General features: G+C 43.4%; 1 pseudogene; it reads left to right on the top strand.

The window, feature by feature from the left end:
- Positions 1-18,552, top strand: part of LOC118378644 (nidogen-1-like) — a 37,201-nt pseudogene extending 18,649 nt beyond the window's left edge.
- The last annotated feature ends 202 nt before the right edge of the window (positions 18,553-18,754 follow it).

Raw genomic sequence — 18,754 nt, 5'->3', positions numbered from 1 at the left:
ACACTAGTGAACTACAGTCCCTCTGCTGTCCAGAACACTAGTGAACTACAGTCCCTCTGCTGTCCAGAACACTAGTGAACTACCAGTCCCTCTGCTGTCCAGAACAGGGGAACACTAGTGAACTACAGTCCCTCTGCTGTCAGAACACTAGTGAACTACAGTCCCTCTGCTGTCAGAACACTAGTGAACTACAGTCCCTCTGCTGTCCAGAACACTAGTGAACTACAGTCCCTCTGCTGTCCAGAACACTAGTAGAACTACAGTCCCTCTGCTGTCAGAACACTAGTGAACTACGGTCCCTCTGCTGTCAGAACACTAGTGAACTACGAGTCCCTCTGCTGTCCAGAACACTACAGTCCCTCTGCTGTCCAGACACTGGTAGTTTCAGTCCCTCTGCTGTCAGAACACTAGTGAACTACAGTCCCTCTGCTGTCAGAACACTAGTGAACTAGAACAGTCTACAGTCCTCTGCTGTCCAGAACACTAGTGAACTACAGTCCCTCTGCTGTCAGAACACTATTGAACTACAGTCCCTCTGCTGTCAGAACACTAGTGAACTACAGTCCCTCTGCTGTCCAGAACACTAGTGAACTACAGTCCCTCTGCTGTCCAGATACTGCTGTCAGAGCACTAGTGAACTACAGTCCTCTGCTGTCCAGAACACTAGTGAACTACAGTCCCTCTGCTGTCCAGAACACTAGAACTACAGTCCCTCTGCTGTCCAGAACACTAGTGAACTACAGTCCCTCTGCTGTCCAGAACACTAGTGAGCTACAGTCCCTCTGCTGTCCAGAACACTAGTGAACTACAGTCCCCTCTGCTGTCAGAGAACACTAGTGAACTACAGTCCCTCTGCTATCCAGAACACTAGTGAACTACAGTCCCTCTGCTTTTGTCAGAACACTAGTGAACTACAGTCCTCTGCTGTCCAGAACACTAGTGAACTACAGTCCCTCTGTCCAGAACACTAGTGAACTACAGTCCCCTCTGCTGTCCAGAACACTAGTGAACTACAGTCCCTCTGCTGTCCAGAACACTAGTGAACTACAGTCCCTCTGCTGTCAGAACACTAGTGAACTACAGTCCCTCTGCTGTCCAGAACACTAGTGAACTACAGTCCCTCTGCTGTCAGGAGCACTAGTGAACTACAGTCCAGAACTCTACAGTCCTCTGCTGTCCAGAACACTAGTGAACTGCAGTCCCTCTGCTGTCCAGAACACTAGTGAACTACAGTCCCTCTGCTGTCCAGTGAACATCCCTCTTGTCAGAACACTAGTGAACTACAGTCCTCTGCTGTCCAGAACACTAGTGAACTACAGTCCCTCTGCTGTCCAGAACACTAGTGAACTACAGTCCCTCTGCTGTCCAGAGACACTAGTGAACTACAGTCCCTCTGCTGTCAGAGCACTGGTGAACTACAGTCCCTCTGCTGTCCAGAACTGTTGAACTGCAGTCCCTCTGCTAAGACACTACAGTCCCTCTGCTATCAGAACACTAGTGAACTACTAGTCCCTCTGCTGTCAGAACACTGGTGAACTACAGTCCTCTGCTGTCAGAACACTAGTGAACTACAGTCCCTCTGCTGTCAGAACACTAGTGAACTACAGTCCCTCTGCTGTCCAGAACAGAACACTAGTGAACTACAGTCCCTCTGCTGTCAGAACACTAGTGAACTACAGTCCCTCTGCTGAACACTGTGAACTGCAGTCCCTCTGCTGTCCAGAACACTAGTGAACTACAGTCCCTCTGCTGAACCACAGTCCCTCTGCAGAACACTAGTGAACTACAGTCCCTCTGCTCCCTCTGCTGTCCAGAACACTAGTGAACTACAGTCCTCTGCTGTCAGAACACTAGGTGGAACTACAGTCCCTCTGCTGTCCAGAACACTAGTGAACTACAGTCCCTCTGCTGTCAGAACACTAGTGAACTACAGTCCCTCTGCTTGTCCAGAACACTAGTGAACTACAGTCCCTCTGCTGTCCAGAACACTAGTAACTTCAGTCCCTCTGGGCTGTCCAGAACACTAGTGAACTACAGTCCTCTGCTGTCCAGAACACTAGTGAACTACAGTCCCTCTGCTGTCCAGAACACTAGTGAACTACAGTCCCTCTGCTGTCCAGAACACTAGTGAACTACAGTCCCTGCTATCCAGAACACGAAGAATCCTCTGCTGTCCAGAAACACTAGTGAACCTCCTGCTGTCCAGAACACTAGTGAACTACAGTCCCTCTGCTGTCCAGAACACTAGTGAACTACAGTCCCTCTGCTGTCCAGAACACTAGTGAACTACAGTCCCTCTGCTATCCAGAACACTAGTGAACTACAGTCCCTCTGCTGTCCAGAACACTAGTGAACTACAGTCCCTCTGCTGTCCAGAACACCAGTGAACTACAGTCCCTCTGCTGTCCAGAACACTAGTGAACTACAGTCCCTCTGCTGTCCAGAACACTAGTGAACTAGAACACTAGTCCAGTCCCTCTGCTGTCCAGATACTGTCCAGAACACTAGTGAACTACAGTCCCTCTGCTGTCCAGAACACTAGTGAACTACAGTCCCTCTGCTGTCCAGAACACTAGTGAACTACAGTCCCTCTGCTGTCCAGAACACTATAGTGAACTACAGTCCCTCTGCTGTCCAGAACACTAGTGAACTACAGTCCCTCTGTCCAGAACACTAGTGAACTACAGTCCCTCTGCTGTCCAGAACACTAGTGAACTACAGTCCCTCTGCTGTCAGAACACTAGTGAACTACAGTCCTCTCTGCTGTGAACCAGAACACTAGTGAACTACAGTCCCTCTGCTGTGAACCAGAACCACTAGTGAACTACAGTCCCTCTGCTGTCCAGAACACTAGTGAACTACAGTCCCTCTGCTGTCAGAACACTAGTGAACTACAGTCCCTCTGCTGTCCAGAACACTAGTGAACTACAGTCCCTCTGCTGTCCAGAACACTAGTGAACTGCAGTCCCTCTGCTGTCCAGAACACTAGTGAACTACAGTCCCTCTGCTGTCCAGAACACTAGTGAACTACAGTCCCTCTGCTGTCCAGAACACTAGTGAACTACAGTCCCTCTGCTGTCCAGAACACTAGTGAACTACAGTCCCTCTGCTGTCCAGAACACTAGTGAACTACAGTCCCTCTGCTGTCCAGAACACTAGTGAACTACAGTCCTCTGCTGTCAGAACACTAGTGAACTACAGTCCCTCTGCTGTCCAGAACACTAGTGAACTACAGTCCTCTGCTGTCAGAACACTAGTGAACTACAGTCCTCTGCCTGTCCAGAACACTAGTGAACTACAGTCCCTCTGCTGTCAGAACACTAGTGAACTACAGTCCCTCTGCTGTCCCAGACACTAGTGAACTACAGTCCCTCTGCTGTCCAGAACACTAGTGAACTACAGTCCCTCTGCTGTCAGAACACTAGTGAACTACAGTCCCTCTGCTATCAGAACACTGGTAATTGAACTACAGTCCCTCTGCTGTCAGAACACTGAGCAGAACCACAGTCCTCTGCTGTCCAGAACACTTCAGTGAACTACAGTCCCTCTGCTGTCCAGAACACTAGTGAACTACAGTCCCTCTGCTATCCAGAACACTAGTGAACTACAGTCCCTCTGCTGTCCAGAACACTAGTGAACTACAGTCCCTCTGCTGTCCAGAACACTAGTGAGACTACAGTCCCCTCTGCTGTCCAGAACTAGTGAACTACAGTCCTCTGCTATCCAGAACACTAGTGAACTACAGTCCCTCTGCTATCAGAACACTGAAACTACAGTCCCTCTGCTGTCCAGAACACTAGTGAACTACAGTCCCTCTGCTGTCAGAACACTGAAAACTACAGTCCTCTGCTGTCAGAACACTAGTAGACTACAGTCCCTCTGCTGTCCAGAACACTAGTGAACTACAGTCCCTCTGCTGTCAGAACACTAGTGAACTACAGTCCCTCTGCTGTCCAGAACACTAGTGAACTACAGTCCCTCTGCTGTCCAGAACACTAGTGAACTACAGTCCCTCTGCTGTCCAGAACACTAGTGAACTACAGTCCCTCTGCTGTCAGAACACTAGTGAACTACAGTCCCTCTGCTGTCCAGAACACTAGTGAACTACAGTCCCCTCTGCTAGTGAACCAGAGAACACTAGTGAACTACAGTCCCTCTGCTGTCCAGAACACTAGTGAACTACAGTCCCTCTGCTGTCCAGAACACTAGTGAACTACAGTCCCTCTGCTGTCCAGAACACTAGTGAACTACAGTCCTCTGCTGTCAGAACACTAGTGAACTACAGTCCTCTGCTGTCCCAGAACACTAGTGAACTACAGTCCCTCTGCTGTCCAGAACACTAGTGAACTACAGTCCCTCTGCTGTCCAGAACACTAGTGAACTACAGTCCTCTGCTGTCCAGAACACTGTGAACTACAGTCCCTCTGCTGTCCAGAACACTAGTGAACTACAGTCCCTCTGAAACACTACTGTCCAGAACACTAGTGAACTACAGTCCTCTGCTGTCCAGAACACTAGTGAACTACAGTCCCTCTGCTGTCCAGAACACTAGTGAACTACAGTCCCTCTGAACACTGTGAACTACAGTCCCTCTGTCCAGAACACTAGTGAACTACAGTCCCTCTGCTGTCCAGAACACTAGTGAACTACAGTCCCTCTGCTGTCCAGAACACCTAGTGAACTACAGTCCCTGCTGCTGTCCAGAACACTAGTGAACTACAGTCCCTCTGCTGTCCAGAACACTAGTGAACTACAGTCCCTCTGCTGTCCAGAACACTAGTGAACTACAGTCCCTCTGCTGTCCAGAACACTAGTGAACTACAGTCCCTCTGCTGTCCAGAACACTAGTGAACTACCAGTCCCTCTGCTGTCCAGAACACTAGTGAACTACAGTCCCTCTGCTGTCCAGAACACTAGTGAACTACAGTCCCTCTGCTGTCCAGAACACTAGTGAACTACAGTCCCTCTGCTGTCCAGAACACTAGTGAACTACAGTCCTCTGCTGTCCAGAACACTAGTGAACTACAGTCCCTCTGCTGTCCAGAACACTAGTGAACTACACCCCTCTGCTGTCCAGAACACTAGTGAACTACAGTCCCTCTGCTGTCAGAACACTAGTGAACTACAGTCCCTCTGCTATCCAGAACACTAGTGAACTGTCCCTCTGCTGTCCAGAACACTAGTGAACTACAGTCCCTCTGCTGTCCAGAACACTAGTGAACTACAGTCCCTCTGCTGTCCAGAACACTAGTGAACTACAGTCCCTCTGCTGTCCAGAACACTAGTGAACTACAGTCCTCTGCTGTCCAGAACACTAGTGAACTACAGTCCCTCTGCTGTCCAGAACACTAGTGAACTACAGTCCCTCTGCTGTCCCAGAACACTAGTGAACTACAGTCCCTCTGCTGTCCAGAACACTAGTGAACTACAGTCCCTCTGCTGTCCAGAACACTAGTGAACTACAGTCCCTCTGCTATCCAGAACACTAGTGAACTACAGTCCCTCTGTTATCCAGAACACCAGTGAACTACAGTCCCTCTGCTTTCCAGATACTGTCCAGAACACTAGTGAACTACAGTCCCTCTGCTTTCCAGATACTGTCCAGAACACTAGTGAACTACAGTCCCTCTGCTGTCCAGATACTGTCCAGAACACCAGTGAACTACAGTCCCTCTGCTGTCAGATACTGTCCAGAACACCAGTGAACTACAGTCCCTCTGCTATCCAGAACACCAGTGAACTACAGTCCTCTGCTGTCCAGAACACTAGTGAACTACAGTCCCTCTGCTATCCAGATACTGTCCAGAACACTAGTGAACTACAGTCCCTCTGCTATCAGATACTGTCCAGAACACCAGTGAACTACAGTCCCTCTGCTATCCAGATACTGTCCAGAACACCAGTGAACTACAGTCCCTCTGCTATCAGATACTGTCCAGAACACTAGTGAACTACAGTCCCTCTGCTATCCAGATACTGTCCAGAACACTAGTGAACTACAGTCCCTCTGCTATCCAGATACTGTCCAGAACACCAGTGAACTACAGTCCCTCTGCTATCCAGATACTGTCCAGAACACCAGTGAACTACAGTCCCTCTGCTATCCAGATACTGTCCAGAACACTATTGAACTACAGTCCTCTGCTATCCAGATACTGTCAGAACACCAGTGAACTACAGTCCCTCTGCTATCAAGAACACCAGTGAACTACAGTCCTCTGCTATCCAGATACTGTCAGAACACTAGTGAACTACAGTCCCTCTGCTGTCCAGATACTGTCCAGAACACTAGTGAACTACAGTCCCTCTGCTATCCAGATACTGTCCAGAACACTAGTGAACTACAGTCCCTCTGCTATCCAGATACTGTCAGAACACTAGTGAACTACAGTCCCTCTGCTATCCAGATACTGTCCAGAACACTAGTGAACTACAGTCCCTCTGCTATCCAGATACTGTCCAGAACACTAGTGAACTGCAGTCCCTCTGCTATCCAGATACTGTCCAGAACACTAGTGAACTACAGTCCCTCTGCTATCCAGATACTGTCCAGAACACTAGTGAACTACAGTCCCTCTGCTATCCAGAACACTAGTGAACTACAGTCCTCTGCTGTCCAGAACACTAGTGAACTACAGTCCCTCTGCTGTCCAGAACACCAGTGAACTACAGTCCCTCTGCTATCAGATACTGTCAGAACACTAGTGAACTACAGTCCCTCTGCTATCAGAACACTAGTGAACTACAGTCCTCTGCTATCCAGATACTGTCCAGAACACTAGTGAACTACAGTCCCTCTGCTATCCAGATACTGTCCAGAACACTAGTGAACTACAGTCCCTCTGTTATCCAGATACTGTCCAGAACACCAGTGAACTACAGTCCCTCTGCTGTCCAGATACTGTCCAGAACACTAGTGAACTACAGTCCTCTGCTATCCAGATACTGTCCAGAACACTAGTGAACTACAGTCCCTCTGCTATCCAGATACTGTCCAGAACACTAGTGAACTACAGTCCCTCTGCTATCCAGATACTGTCCAGAACACTAGTGAACTACAGTCCTCTGCTATCAGATACTGTCCAGAACACTAGTGAACTACAGTCCCTCTGCTATCCAGATACTGTCAGAACACTAGTGAACTACAGTCCCTCTGCTATCCAGATACTGTCCAGAACACTAGTGAACTACAGTCCCTCTGCTATCCAGATACTGTCAGAACACTGTGAACTACAGTCCCTCTGCTATCCAGATAACTGTCAGAACACTAGTGAACTACAGTCCCTCTGCTATCCAGATACTGTCCAGAACACCAGTGAACTACAGTCCCTCTGCTATCAGATACTGTCCAGAACACTAGTGAACTACAGTCCCTCTGCTATCAGATACTGTCAGAACACTAGTGAACTACAGTCCCTCTGCTATCCAGATACTGTCAGAACACTAGTGAACTACAGTCCCTCTGCTATCAGATACTGTCAGAACACTAGTGAACTACAGTCCCTCTGCTATCCAGATACTGTCCAGAACACCCAGTGAACTACAGTCCCTCTGCTATCCAGATACTGTCCAGAACACTAGTGAACTACAGTCCCTCTGCTATCCAGATACTGTCCAGAACACTAGTGAACTACGGTCCCTCTGCTATCCAGATACTGTCCAGAACACCAGTGAACTACAGTCCCTCTGCTGTCCAGATACTGTCAGAACACTAGTGAACTACAGTCCCTCTGCTATCCAGATACTGTCCAGAACACTAGTGAACTACAGTCCTCTGCTATCCAGAACACCAGTGAACTACAGTCCCTCTGCTATCCAGATACTGTCCAGAACACCAGTGAACTACAGTCCCTCTGCTATCCAGAACACCAGTGAACTACAGTCCCTCTGCTATCCAGATACTGTCAGAACACTAGTGAACTACAGTCCCTCTGCTATCCAGATACTGTCCAGAACACCAGTGAACTACAGTCCCTCTGCTATCCAGAACACCAGTGAACTACAGTCCCTCTGCTATCCAGATACTGTCCAGAACACTAGTGAACTACAGTCCCTCTGCTATCCAGATACTGTCCAGAACACCAGTGAACTACAGTCCCTCTGCTATCCAGAACACCAGTGAACTACAGTCCCTCTGCTATCCAGATACTGTCCAGAACACTAGTGAACTACAGTCCCTCTGCTATCCAGATACTGTCCAGAACACTAGTGAACTACAGTCCCCTGCTATCCAGAACACCAGTGAACTACAGTCCCTCTGCTATCCAGATACTGTCCAGAACACTAGTGAACTACAGTCCCTCTGTTATCCAGAACACTAGTGAACTACAGTCCCTCTGCTGTCCAGAACACTAGTGAACTACAGTCCCTCTGCTATCCAGATACTGTCCAGAACACTAGTGAACTGCAGCGTCCCTCTGCTATCCAGATACTGTCCAGAACACTAGTGAACTACAGTCCCTCTGCTATCAGAACACTAGTGAACTACAGTCCCTCTGCTATCCAGATACTGTCCAGAACACTAGTGAACTACAGTCCCTCTGCTATCCAGAACACTAGTGAACTACAGTCCTCTGCTATCAGATACTGTCCAGAACACTAGTGAACTACAGTCCTCTGCTGTCCAGAACACTAGTGAACTACAGTCCTCTGCTATCCAGATACTGTCCAGAACACTAGTGAACTACAGTCCCTCTGCTATCCAGATACTGTCCAGAACACTAGTGAACTACAGTCCTCTGCTATCCAGAACACTAGTGAACTACAGTCCCTCTGCTATCCAGATACTGTCCAGAACACTAGTGAACTACAGTCCCTCTGCTGTCCAGATACTGTCCAGAACACTAGTGAACTACAGTCCCTCTGCTATCCAGATACTGTCCAGAACACTAGTGAACTACAGTCCCTCTGCTGTCCAGATACTGTCCAGAACACCAGTGAACTACAGTCACAACATATTGGATTGTACCCACTGGTCTAATATGTTCCTAAATATTTTGCTCTGCGTCTTGGGAGTTTGGTTTGGTAGCCGCTAAAAAGATAATTCCCCAGATAATACATTGAACGAGGTTCATTGTCATGTTTACAGGTAATAACTTGCTATTATAGTTATTATAGTTATTATAGTTGTTATAGTTGTTATAGTTATTATAGTTATTATAGTTATTATAGTTGTTATAGTTATTATAGTTATTATAGTTATTATAGTTGTTATAATAGTTATTATTATGGTTATTATTATGGTTATTATAGTTGTGATAGTCGTTATAGTTATTATAGTTATTATAGTTATTATAGTTATTATAGTTGTTATAGTTATTATAGTTGTTATAGTCGTTATAGTTATTATAGTTATTATAGTTGTTATAGTTATTATAGTTATTAGTTGTTATAGTTATTATAGTTGTTATAGTTATTATAGTTGTTATAGTTATTATAGTTATTATAGTTATTAGTTATTATAGTTATTATAGTTATTATAGTTATTATAATTTATTATAGTTGTTATAGTTATTATAGTTATTATAGTTGTTATAGTTGTTATAGTTATTATATTATTATAGTTGTTATAGTTGTAGTATAGTTATTATAGTTATTATTATAGTTATTATAGTTATTATAGTTGTTATAGTTATTATAGTTATTATAGTTATTGTAGTTATTATAGTTATTATTATAGTTATTATAGTTGTTATAGTTATTATAGTTATAGTATATAGTTATAGTTTATTATAGTTATTATAGTTATTATAGTTATAGTTATTATAGTTATTATATAGTTTATAGTTATTATAGTTATTATAGTTATTATAGTTATTATAGTTGTTATAGTTATTATAGTTATTATAGTTGTTATAGTTATTATAGTTATTATAGTTATTATAGTTGTTATAATAGTTATTATTACAGTTATTATAGTTATTATAGTTATTATAGTTGTTATAGTTATTATAGTTGTTATAGTTATTATAGTTGTTATAGTTATTATTGTTATAGTTATTATAGTTATTATAGTTATTATAGTTGTTATAGTTGTTATAGTTGTTATAATTATTATAGTTGTTATTTATTATAGTTATTATTAGTTGTTATAGTTATTATAGTTATTAGTTGTTATAGTTATTATAGTTGTTATAGTTATAATATAGTTGTTATAGTTATTATAGTTGTTATTATAGTTATTATTATAGTTATTATTATTATAGTTATTATGGTTATTATATAGTTATTATAATTATTATAGTTATTATTATAGTTATTATAATTATTATAGTTATTATTATAGTTATTATAATTATTATAGTGATTATAGTTATTATAATTATTATAGTTATTATATAGTTATTATAATTATTATAGTTATTATTATAGTTATTATAGTTGTTATAGTTATTATAGTTATTAGTTGGGTTATAGTTATTATAGTTGTTATAATAGTTATTATAATTGTTATTATTATAGTTATTATTATAGTTATTATAGTTTTATTATAGTTATTATTATTATTATAGTTATTATAGTTATTATAATAGTTATTATAATTATTATAGTTATTATAGTTATTATTATAATTATTAGTTATTATTATAATTAGTTATTATAATTATTATAGTTATTATAATTATTATAGTTATTATAGTTGTTATAGTTATTATAGTTGTTATAGTTATTATAGTTTATTATGGTTATTATAGTTATTATAGTTATTATTATAGTTATTATAGTTGTTATAGTTATTATAGTTATTATTATAGTTATTATAGTTGTTATAGTTATTATAGTTATTATTATAGTTATTATAGTTGTTATAGTTATTATAGTTATTATTATAGTTATTAGTTATTATAGTTATTATAGTTATTATAGTTATTATTATAGTTATTATAGTTATTATAGTTATTATTATAGTTATTATAGTTGTTATAGTTATTATAGTTATTATAGTTATTATAGTTATTATTATAGTTATTATAGTTATTATCGTTATTATTATAGTTGTTATAGTTATTATAGTTGTTATAGTTATTATAGTTATTATTATAGTTATTATAGTTGTTATAGTTGTTATAGTTATTATAGTTATTATAGTTGTTATAGTTTTTATAGTTATTATAGTTATTATAGTTGTTATAGTTATTATAGTTATTATTATAGTTGTTACAGTTGTTGTAATTTGTAGTATAGTATAGTATCTGAAGGTCGACATACCGTCCTGTGTCACTTTTTACCATTCTTGATTAAAAACCTGTTCAGATCTGAACAGACTAACAGTCATTTTTCTGTTTCTGTTTGTCTCCATCTGTCCCTGTCAGACATTGTTTAGTGTAGATCCCTCAGATCTGAACAGTCATGTGTATCTTTCTGTTTATGTGTTTTATGTCAATGCTTGGGTTTGTGTTTGTTCCTGTCAGATATTGATGAGTGTAGAGATCCCTCTGGCCTGTGGAGAACACTCAGTCTGCAACAACCAGCCCGGAACCTTCCGCTGTGAGTGCAATGATGGATACCAGTTCGCCAGTGACGGGCACACCTGCATGGTACACACTTTGTGTGCGTCTCCTTTTTCTCTCTCTCTGTTTCTTATTCTTGTTCTCACTCCCCTCTCCCCTCTCACTCTCTTTCTTCTTAAACTCTCTCTCTCTCGCACTCTTTCTCTTAAACTCTCTATGTCTCGCTCTCTTTCTCTTAACTCTCTTGTCTCGCTCTCTTTCTCTTAAACTCTCTCTGTCTCGCTCTCTTTCTCTTAATTCTCTCTCTGTCTCGCTCTCTTTCTCCCAAACTCTCTGTCTCGCTTCTCTTTCTCCTCCCTAAACTCTCTGTCTCGCTTCTCTTTCTCTTAAATTCTGTCTCGCTCTCTTTCTCCCAAACTCTCTGTCTCGCTCCTTTCTCCCAAACTCTTCTCTGTCTCGCAGACTCTTTCTCCCAAACTCTCTCTGTCTCGCTCTCTTTCTTTAAACTCTCTGTCTCGTTCTCTTTTCTTAAATTCTCTCTGTCTCGCTCTCTTTCTCCCCCAAACTCTCTGTCTACCTTTCTCCCAAACTCTCTCTCTTCGCACTCTTTCTCCCAAACTCTTCTGTCTCGCTCTCTTTCTCTTAAACTCTCTCTGTCTCGCTTTTCTCTTAGAACTCTCTCTGTCTCGCTTCTCTTTCTCCCAAACTCTCTCTCTCGCACTCTTTCTCCCAAACTCTCTGTCTCGCTCTCTTTCTCTTAAACTCTCTCTGTCTCGCTCTCTTTCTCTTAAACTCTGTCTCGCTCTCTCTTTCTCCCAAACTCTCTGTCTCAGACCCTTTCTCCCAAACTCTCTCTCTCGCACTCTTTCTCCCAAACTCTTCTGTCTCGCTCTCTTTCTCTTAAACTCTCTCTGTCTCGTTCTCTTTCTCTTAAACTCTCTGTCTCGCTCTCTTTCTCTTAAACTCTCTGTCTCGCTCTTTTCTCCCAAACTCTCTGTCTGACTCCTTTCTCCCAAACTCTCTCTCTCGACCTCTTTCTCCTAAACTCTCTCTGTCTCGCTTTCTCTTAACTCTCTCTGTCTCGTTCTCTTTCTCTTAAACTCTCTGTCTCGCTCTCTTTTCTCTTAAACTCTCTCTGTCTCGCTCTCTTTCTCTTAAACTCTCTTTCTCGCTCTCTTTCTTAAACTCTCTCTGTCTCGTTCTCTTTCTCTTAAACTCTCTGTCTCGCTCTCTTTCTCCCAAACTCTCTGTCTCGCACCCTTTCTCCCAAACTCTCTCTCTGAAAAATCTCTTTCTCCAAAACTCTCTCTCTCGCACTCTTTCTCCAAAACTCTCTCTCTGTCTCGCTCTCTTTCTCTTAAACTCTCTGTCTCGCTCTCTTTTCTCCCAAACTCTCTCTCTCGCACTCTTTCTCCCAAACTCTCTCTGTCTGCGCTCTTTCTCTTAAACTCTCTCTGTCTCGCTCTCTTTCTCTTAAAACTCTCTCTGTCTCGTTTCTCTTTCTCTTAAACTCTCTCTGTCTAAGCTTCTCTTTCTCTTAAACTCTCTCTGTCTCGCTCTCTTTCTCTTAAACTCTCTCTGTCTCAGACTTCTTTTCTCCCCAACTTCTATCTCGCAACTCTTGAACTATTCTCTGTCTCGCTTTTCTCCTAAATCTCCCTAAATAACTTATTCCTAAATCTCTGTCTCGCTTTTCTTAAACTTTCTGTCTCGCTCTCTTTTTCTTCTTAAACTCTCTGTCTCAGAGCTCTCTTTCTCCTTTACTCTCTGTCTCGCTCTCTTTCTCTTAAACTCTCTCTGTCTCGCTCTCTTTCTCTTAAACTCTCTCTGTCTCGCTCTCTTTCTCTTAAACTCTCTCTGTCTCGCACTCTTTCTCCCAAACTCTCTCTGTCTCGCTCTCTTTCTCTTAAACTCTCTCTGTCTCGCTCTCTTTCTCCCAAACTCTCTCTCTCACTCTTTCTCCCAAACTCTCTCTGTCTCGCTCTCTTTCTCTTAAACTCTCTCTGTCTCGCTCTCTTTCTCTTAAACTCTCTCTGTCTCGCTCTTTCTCCCAAACTCTCTCTGTCTCGCTCTCTTTCTCTTAAACTCTCTCTAATCTCGTTCTCTTTCTCTTAAACTCTCTGTCTCGCTCTCTTTCTCCCCAAACTCTCTGTCTCGACACCCTTTCTCCCAAACTCTCTCGCACTCTTTCTCCAAAACTCTCTCTCTCGCACTCTTTCTCTTAAACTCTCTGTCTCGTTCTCTTTCTCTTAAACTCTCTCTGTCTCGCTCTCTTTCTCCCAAACTCTCTCTCTCGCTCTCTTTCTCCCAAACTCTCTCTGTCTCGCTCTCTTTCTCTTAAACTCTCTGTCTCGCTCTCTTTCTCTTAAACTCTCTCTGTCTCGCTTCTTTCTCCTAAACTCTCTCTCTCGCACTCTTTCTCCTAAACTTTCTCTGTCTCGCTCTTTCTTTCTCTTAAACTCTCTGTCATCGCTCTTTCTCTTAAACTCTGTCTGCTCTCTTTCTTAAACTCTCTCTCTCTCGCACTCTTTCTCTTAAACTCTCTGTCTCGTTTCTCTTTCTCTTAAACTCTCTGTCTCGCTCTCTTTCTCTCTTTAAACTCTCTGTCTCGCTCTCTTTCTCCCAAACTCTCTCTCTCTGACCCTTTCTCCCAGACTCTCTCTCTCAGACTTTCTCCAAAATCTCTCTGTCTCGCTCTCTTTCTCTTAAACTCTCTGTCTCGCTTCTTTTCCCAACTTTTGTCTCGCTCTTGTCCTAAACTCTCTCTTGTCTCAGCCCCTTTCTCCCAACTTTCCTGTCTCGCAGACTTCTTCTCCTCCCCAAACAACATGCTGTCTCGTCTTCTTTTTCTTAAACTCTCTGTCTCGCTTCTCTTTTCTCCCAAACTCTCTCTGTCTCGCTCTCTTTTCTGTCTCGCTTTGTCTCTTAAACTCTCTCTGTCTCACTCTTTCTCCCAAACTCTCTCTCTGTCTCGCTCTCTTTCTCTTAAACTCTCTCTGTCTCGTTCTCTTTCTCTTAAACTCTCTGTCTCGCTCTCTTTCTCCCAAACTCTCTGTCTCGCACCCTTTCTCCCCCAACTCTCTCTCTCGCACTCTTTCTCCAAAACTCTCTCTCTGCTCTTTCTCCAAAACTCTCTCTGTCTCAGCTCTCTTTCTCTTAAACTCTCTCTCTGTCTCGTTCTCTTTCTCTTAAACTCTCTCTCTGTCTCGCTCTCTTTCTCCCAACTCTCTCTCTCGCACTCTTTCTCCCCAAACTCTCTCTGTCTTGCTCTCTTTCTCTTAAACTCTCTCTGTCTCGCTCTCTTTCTCCCAAACTCTCTGTCTCTCGCTCCCTTTTTTCCCAAACTCTCTGTCTCAGCACTCTTTCTCCCAAACTCTCTCTGTCTCGCTCTCTTTCTCTTAAACTCTCTCTGTCTCACTTTCTCTTAAACTCTCTGTCTCGCTCTCTTTCTCTTAAACTCTCTGTCTCGCTCTCTTTCTCCCAAACTCTCTCTGTCTCGTGACTCTTCCACCCCAAACTCTCTGTCTCGTTCTCTTTCTCCAAACTCTCTCTGTCTCGCTCTCTTCCACCCAAACTCTCTGTCTCGTTCTCTTTCTCTTAAACTCTCTGTCTCGCTCTCTTTCTCCCAAACTCTCTCTGTCTCGCACCCACTTTCTCCCAAACTCTCTCTGTCTCGCACTCTTTCTCTTAAACTCTCTGTCTCAGACTCTTTCTCCCAAACTCTCTGTCTCGCTCTCTTTCTCTTAAACTCTCTCTGTCTCGTTCTCTTTCTCTTAAACTCTCTGTCTCGCTCTCTTTTTTTTCCCAAACTCTCTGTCTCGCACTCTTTTTCCCAAACTCTCTCTCTCAGCTCTCTTTCTCCCCCAAACTCTCTCTGTCTCGCTCTTTCTCCTAAACTCTCTCTGTCTCGCTCTCTTTCTCCCCCAAACTCTCTCTGTCTCGCACCTTTCTCCCAAACTCTCTGTCTCGCACTCTTTTTCTCCCCCAAACTCTCTCTGTCTCGCTCTCTTTCTCTTAAACTCTCTCTGTCTCGTTTTTTCTCTTAAACTCTCTGTCTCGCTCTCTTTCTCCCCCAGAGCTCTCTCTGTCTCGCTCTCTTTCTCCTAAACTCTCTCTGTCTCATAGCACCCTTTCCCAAACTCTCTCTGTCTCGCTCTCTTTCTCTTAAACTCTCTGTCTCGCTCTCTTTCTCTTAAACTCTCTGTCTCGCTCTCTTTCTCCCAAACTCTCTGTCTCGCACTCTTTCTCCCAAACTCTCTCTGTCTCGCTCTCTTTCTCTTAAACTCTCTCTGTCTCGTTCTCTTTCTCTTAAACTCTCTCTGTCTCGCTCTCTTTCTCTTAAACTCTCTCTGTCTCGCTCTCTTTCTCTTAAACTCTCTCTGTCTCGCTCTCTTTCTCCCAAACTCTCTCTGTCTCGCTCTCTTTCTCTTAAACTCTCTGTCTCGCTCTCTTTCTCCCAAACTCTCTGTCTCGCACCCTTTCTCCCAAACTCTCTCTCTCGCACTCTTTCTCCCAAACTCTCTCTGTCTCGCTCTCTTTCTCTTAAACTCTCTCTGTCTCGCACTCTTTCTCCCAAACTCTCTCTGTCTCGCTCTCTTTCTCCCAAACTCTCTCTGTCTCGCTCTCTTTCTCCCAAACTCTCTCTCTCTCGCACCCTTTCTCCCAAACTCTCTCTCTCGCACTCTTTCTCCAAAACTCTCTCTGTCTCGCTCTCTTTCTCTTAAACTCTCTGTCTCGCTCTCTTTTCTCCCAAACTCTCTGTCTGTCTCTTTCTCCCAACTCTCCTGTCTCGCTCCCTTTTCTCCCAAACTCTCTCTGTCTCGACTCTTTCTCCCAAACTCTCTCTGTCTCGCTCTCTTTCTCTTAAACTCTCTCTGTCTCGCTCTCTTTCTCCTAAACTCTCTCTGTCTCAAACTCTTTTTCTCCCAAACTCTCTCTGTCTCGCTCTCTTTCTCTTAAACTCTCTCTGTCTCGCACTCTTTCTCCCCCAAACTCTCTCTGTCTTGCTCTCTTTCTCTTAAACTCTCTCTGTCTCGCTTCTTTCTCCTAAACTCTCTGTCTCGCCCCTTTTTCCTAAACTCTCTGTCTCAGACTTTTCTCCTAAACTCTTCTGTCTCGCTCTCTTTCTCTTAAACTCTCTCTGTCTCGCACTCTTTCTCCCAAACTTCTTGTCTGCTCTTTTTCTCTTAGAAGCTCTCTGTCTCGCTCTCTTTCTCTTAAACTCTCTCTGTCTCGCACTCTTTCTCCCAAACTCTCTCTGTCTCGCTCTCTTTCTCCCAAACTCTCTCTGTCTCGCTCTCTTTCTCTTAAACTCTCTCTGTCTCGCTCTCTTTCTCTTAAACTCTCTCTGTCTCGCTCTCTTTCTCTTAAACTCTCTGTCTCGCTCTCTTTCTCCCAAACTCTCTCTGTCTCGCACTCTTCCACCCAAACTCTCTGTCTCGTTCTCTTTCTCCCAAACTCTCTCTGTCTCGCTCTCTTCCACCCAAACTCTCTGTCTCGTTCTCTTTCTCTTAAACTCTCTGTCTCGCTCTCTTTCTCCCAAACTCTCTCTGTCTCGCTCTCTTTCTCTTAAACTCTCTCTGTCTCGCACTCTTTCTCCCAAACTCTCTCTGTCTCGCTCTCTTTCTCTTAAACTCTCTCTGTCTCTTTCTCCCCAAACTCTCTCTCTCAGCACTCTTTCTCCCAAACTCTCTCTGTCTCGCTCTCTTTCTCTTAAACTCTTCTGTCTCCCCAAACTCTCTCTGTCTCGCTCTTTCTCTTAAAGCTCTCTGTCTTAAACTCCCAAACTCTCTGTCTCGTTTCTCTTTCTCTTTCTCCAAGCTCTCTCTGTCTCGCTCTTTCTCTTAAACTCTCTGTCTCGCTCTCTTTCTCCCAAACTCTCTGTCCTGCTCTCTTTCTCCCAAACTCTCTGTCTGCTCCCTTTCTCTGAAGCTCTCTCTGTCTCGCACTCTTTCTCAGGCTCTCTTCTCATCATAAGCTCTCTTCCTCTTGACTCTCTGTCTCGCTCTCTTTCTCTTAAACTCTCTGTCTCGCACCCTTTCTCCCAAACTCTCTCTCTCGCACCCTTTCTCCCAAACTCTCTGTCTCGCTCTCTTTCTCTTAAACTCTCTCTGTCTCGCTCTCTTTCTCCCAAACTCTCTGTCTCAGCCTTAACTCATCTTAATCTCTCGGGCTCTCTCTGATACTCTCTTTAACAATAAGCTCTCTGCTGATATGTGATGTCTGAAATAATATGTCAGATCTCTGTGCTAGCAGTAAACAATACAGATGTGTCTCCATCTTTCTCCCCCAGGCTCTCTGTCTGGAATAAATATGCTAGCTCTCTTTCTCTTAAACTGTCTCTGTCTCGCTCTCTCTCAAACTCTCTCTCGCTCTCCTCTAAACTCTCCCTCTTTCTCCTTTCTCTCTGTCCCCTCTCTTTTTCTCTCTGCCGCCCCTCTCTCTCTCTTTCTCTCAAACTCTCTCTGTCTCGCTCTCTCTCAAACTCTCTCTCTTTCTCCCTTCCTCTCTGCCCCCCCCTCTCTCTGTCTTCTGCTACTTTAAATTCTGGGGTTAAACACTAACCACTGCCATATGAGGAAATAAAACAGAACAGATGAAAGCATGTCTGCTCACTTCTCGGCAACAGACAGACATAGTCGTTTTTCACAGACAGCCCAATTCAGATTTTTTCAGTAATTGTTCTTTTTGACCAATCGGATCATCTCTCTTTGTCAGTAATTGTTCTTTTGACCAATCGGATCATCTCTTGTCAGTAATTGGCCAACAGATAAGAGGTGGGCTGCCCTGTGTAAACGCAGCCTGTGTCAGAATCTATGCCCGAGACTACTAACATACTAACATCTGAAATATTTCCTGTGTTGATGTTAACACCCCTATCCTTTCAGGAGTTTGATTGATTGATAGATTGATTGACTGACCGACTTGCTGATTGGCTGTTTAATCCCCAGGAGTGGACCGTCCAGTAGACCACTCTGCGCGGCCGACAGCCATGACTGTGACATCTGGAGCGCGCTCACTGCAGCTACAGTGGAGGATCCTCTTATATCTGCTCCTGTTTGCCTGGGTTTCCAGGGACACGAGGACGGGTCTGGGTAATGGTGTGAGTGTGTTTGTCAGGCATTTAAACCCACTGGGCCCTGGGCGCCAAAGGCGTGGATGTCGATTATGCCCCCTCGCACCTCTATGATTCAGAGGGTTGGGTTAAATACGGAAGACACATTTCAGTAAGAATGCATTCCAGTTTATACAACTGACTAGGCATCCCCCTCTCCTTACAACTGACTAGGTATCCCCTCTCCCTT

Source organism: Oncorhynchus keta, unplaced genomic scaffold, assembly GCF_023373465.1.
Source record: "Oncorhynchus keta strain PuntledgeMale-10-30-2019 unplaced genomic scaffold, Oket_V2 Un_contig_29345_pilon_pilon, whole genome shotgun sequence".
Taxonomy (NCBI): Eukaryota; Metazoa; Chordata; class Actinopteri; order Salmoniformes; family Salmonidae; genus Oncorhynchus; species Oncorhynchus keta.
The sequence above is the reverse complement of the archived record's forward strand: the minus strand, read 5'-3'. Positions and strand labels throughout refer to the sequence as shown.